Raw genomic sequence first — 4755 nt, 5'->3', positions numbered from 1 at the left:
TGACAAAAACCCTGCCACACTTCCTCATTATGTTGAAGCGGATTAGGGTTTAAAAAAGAGATAAGATCCAGCATTATGTTTGTCCAACTCTAAGTAGCTTTACATTTCATCAGTTGGGATAAGCGCTCAACTCATATTCAGCTGGTTCCTCTTAATGCAGACGTTAATTATTATATTAGTCTCCCAGCAGTTCCATCATAGTTATAAGATGAAAGCCGTTCTCTGAAATATATTTCTCCATAGCAGCTATATCTGTAATGTGGTAACAATGTAAAATATCTGAGAATAAAAACATGACAATGATATGAAAAATGTTCTGTTCATCTGTCACATCATCTGGAATTTATATTACACTCTATTGATATTCTATGCAATAGGTTTATAGGCAAAACTTACGTAAATAAATAATTGTATATGGCAGCTTTGATCATAATTATAGCGGCAATTTCATGAACATAAAAAGCACAACAACTTTGAAGCTCTATCAAACCTGACTTAAAACTGTTATCTAATCTTATCTTGTGATTCTGCCACTATATACAATATATATCTGTAAAAATATGGTGCCACTTCGCTGTCTGCCTAGTTTCTCCCACTTCGTGGCCCCCTACTTCAAAAACCTTTACCATCCTCCTACTCCTTTTCTCTCTTCTCTCAGTATTTCACTCCCTCTTCCGCCCACTCTCTCTCTCCCACAGTCCCTCTACCATCCTCCAACTCTTCACACAGTCTATCACTCACCCATCTTCTCCATTCCCTCCTTCCCTCTCCAGCCTCTTGCTCACACAGTAACCTCGTTCTTGCTTCCTGTTCTAACCCCTTGGTTTGATGCCACTCCTCCTCCACTTCCCCCTCCACCAGGGATGAAGTGAAGTTGTTCAATGGTATTTTGCCTTTTAGCTGCAAATGCAAGCCTCCTGGCACTGTGTCCACCAAGAGTTCCTGTTCCCATGACAACTCCTGTTCCTGGCATGTCACCCCCATCCCACTCCTCCAGCCCACCTCCTCCCAGGTGACCTGACATTGCCGCCGAATTGCGCTCCTGCTCTCGCCCCGAGGTCGGGTGCGAGTTCATCTTGATCATGTGGTGACGGTCGAGTGACGGTGTGGCGCAAACATTCTGCTGTGATTGAGCTTTCTGGTGGCTAACACGGGGCAGGGTGGGTACCATTCCACCTCCCCCTCCGGCCGTATAGTCGCCCATTCCCATCCTGCTTCCGTCGTACTCATCCCCGCCTACCTCCTCCTCTAGATGTTCTGGGGACATCAGCAGCCTCTCCTTGGACTTCTTCAGGGTGTTCGTATTGGAATTCTTTGATGAAGTGGCCATGGCTTTGTAGTATTGGTGCTGCTGGTTCTTCGACATCCTGATAAGGTGTTTGCCATCACAGAGGGCGAAGAGCTGGTCTGTTGATTTGACACGACGTGGCGGTTTGGGAAAGCGTATCGTAGTTCTGGTTTTGCTTCGACTCCGGGGGATCCAGAGGGTAAGGATTCGGGGTGTGGCTTGGGGCAGACTGTGGATGAGGTATTCGAGGACGAGTAGCACGGTTAGGAAAGCGTGCCTCTTCCCCCCAGCGTGTAGTCGCCACCCCAGGGAAGGTGATGCTGGGAGGAATGAAAGGAGGGAGGGGCATTGTTGGGCCTCCGTTTAGTGGTACAGTAACCTGAATATTCCTCCAATCCTCCTTTCTCTGTAGGTGGAGTAAAATATGTTTGAAAAGATCAGAAAATTGAGTTAGAAAAAGAATAAACCAATTAGCAATGTCTGTCTATCTATCTATCTATCTATCTTGGCCAATGAATAAAAATTAACATCAAACACTAAAACTAAAAACAAACACAACCATATAAATAAAAAATAAAAATAAAAAACTAAAAAGCAGTCATTTTAAAGTGAATTTAGACATCACAACATTATAATGTCTTGTACAGTATGAAAATGACTATTAATTTTGGGATTTACTTATAATTACATGTAATTATAGCAAGCATTATCTAGATAGAAAATTAGTATATTACCAATACAGATTATTAATCTAAAAAAACACAATACCCAATATGGTACCAATATACTGTGCATCCCTAATAAATATGGATGCACAACTAAAAATGTTTACAAGCTTTGAGCTACAAGCTAGAAATTCATTCAACTTTCATCACAATCTACTAAACGCTTAAATAATAAATTCTTCACACCTCCAACCTAGAACTATGTGTTTATGCTTGATTTCATTAATGCTTAATTTTGTTAATGTCTAAAAACTCTATTTCCATTAATATATCAATATTAATTAATCCAATCCCCCTGTTTTTATCCTCAAACCTAAGCCATTTCATCTTTTGGCTGATTAGTCTGATGAGTCATTGTATTCAGCCTGTATAACCTTCGCCTGTGCAGAACTTTCTTGTCCTCTGACTGTAACTCACACTTCCCAGGAGGTTTGATGTCTAGCTGAGAGAGAGGCCTTAAAGCTGTATACGTCTGTACAAGATTGTGAGTACTTTGCACTGGTTTGCCCTAATTACAATGACCTTCACAAACATTTACATCTCCCAAGTGTTCCAGTGAAACACTAACACTGCTTTAAATAAAAACCCAAGCATACAGATATTTTTACGCAACGCTCAGAGCCCCGCATGAGACTCATGTCCTCATCATCAAGCAGGTAATTTCTCCTTCAAAACACAACAGTACTAAATATCACACTGTTTTTGATATCCGTCCATCTGTTTCTCCTTATTGCTTATAAATTTGCTTTATGCCTTTGAAATTATGTGGTCTATAATAAGAAAGCAATCCATGCCGACCTTTTATGTAATTCATACAAAACATAATTTCCTTAAGATTAGAATCTTCCTCTCCACTGGTAATAAAGCACTCACCCAGACGCTTGAGAGAGTGAGTATCTGTTGATCTCAGGCTTCATGGCAGCTTCATACGCGGCGGGCGGCAGCTGAGCCAGGTTATGTAGAGAGTGATGGAAGGACGGCTGGGGCTTCATGGCATTAGTATGTTTACTGGCTTCAATGTGCCACCGGTGGCCAGCTGCATGTTGTTCATACGTGGTCCCACGCCTCTTTAAACACACAATGATGGATGTTGAGATTATTTCAAACTCTACAGAATAAACAGCTGTAGAACTTTAGGTTTTACCTACCAATGGTGGCTGTATGTTTGGGGCTGGAGCCTGTTGTATGGATGAAGTTATGTTGTAGATTCCCCACTGTGAAACAGAACGAAGGCATGTGTGTTTTAGAGATTTCTGTCATCATGTCTTTGTAATAAATTACATTTAGTATGAAAGGTACATTTATTCCATCTTCTACTGTAGATGTTGCCCTATTAAGCTCTTTATTGCTCCACATATGTTGAAATTTTTACACCGTCTGTTCATTCTAATGCCATCATATACAGCTCTGTGCTAAAAAATTCATAAATGCCCTTTCATCATTTGGCTATTGCTTTTTTCCCTGTGTTTCCTTCCTTGTCCTGAATACATACAGTTGGTCGTTCACAAGGATTCAAGCTGATATGGAAACATGAAAGGAACTCTGTATGACCATATATATGCAACAATACCAAGCAACTGCAACCTGGTCCACCGGATAACTTTAGTTCACATTTAAAAAATCATTTAATAGTCATGAATATTTGACCCAGACACTTCTTTTCAAGTCATAATAGCTGTAGACTGTGCGCTAAGTGTTTGGAATAAAAAAATGGATAAAGGAACAGACAATTTTTTTCTTGACCAGATTTGTCAATAAATCTCCAACACATTTAGTGATGTTATGCTCTCATTAATCCTGAATTAATCTTTTCATCTGAACATTACAATTTGTGAGATTTATTCCATTTGAACAGTTCTGAGGTTTAAAGTATTTCACTTTTTTATCACTGGATTATAGTGACCTGTGAATTTAAGTTTCTATGTCTTTTTTGTGGACACACAAAATCATTATTATGCTTTGATAAAAAATATTATATTAATTTTTACTTTGAAGTGAAAAGTTCAAGTGAGATGCTCCCTTTAGAAATGGGGCAGAGGGTCCCAGTGGCATGTTGCTGCTTCTACAATATCTTTATTTTTTTAACTGAATAATTATTATTCATGGACTTATTATTTAAGATATCATAAATTTGGGGAGAAGTTCATTTCAATCTCAGTAGCAAGACAAGATGGTCCCTTTTTCATAGATTGTCAAGTTTCGTGCTAAAAATTAATGTTTTCCAGTAATTTCCCTTAATATTATATTATAATACATTAATTATTCACAATATTCACTTAAAAAATAATATTTTAAATATTACATAATATTCTTAACGTGGCTAAACTCAATCTTGACTAAATTAAATACACACTGTTCTTAAAGGGGGCATCTCCCCTTCATATGGAGATTATGAACGTTTTCCACTCACGTCGGTTATCTTTACGCTGTATGTGTTGGATAGAGATTTTTCGGGGGTCGTCCAATGCGTCCCCTCTCCTCCTCCAGTTTCCCAAGGCAACACTTGTTGTTTTCTCTCTCCCTCTTGAACTGGACTCGACTGGTGACGCGCAACATTTCCACAAGAGCCCTGACAGGAAAGGATGTAGAAATGATTCGAGTCAAGAAAATACGTTTTAGGTAGATCAGAAGTCCGGTTTGATCGAGACACATGAACTCTCACCTGGGCATGTTAAGTTCTCTGTTCCTAGGCTGCCGTGACGGCCTTGTGAAACGCCACTTTAATGGCCACTGCCACCGGGG

The 4755-nt window shown here is 39.6% G+C and overlaps 1 pseudogene; it reads right to left on the bottom strand.

Annotated features, from left to right (window-relative positions):
* Positions 1-331: 331 nt before the first annotated feature.
* LOC122134941 overlaps positions 332-4755 on the bottom strand; it is a 46610-nt pseudogene continuing 42186 nt past the window's right edge.

This window comes from Cyprinus carpio, chromosome A22 (genome assembly GCF_018340385.1).
Source record: "Cyprinus carpio isolate SPL01 chromosome A22, ASM1834038v1, whole genome shotgun sequence".
NCBI classification, from domain to species: Eukaryota; Metazoa; Chordata; class Actinopteri; order Cypriniformes; family Cyprinidae; genus Cyprinus; species Cyprinus carpio.
Note: the sequence above shows the minus strand (reverse complement) of the source record. Positions and strands in the feature narration are given on the sequence as shown.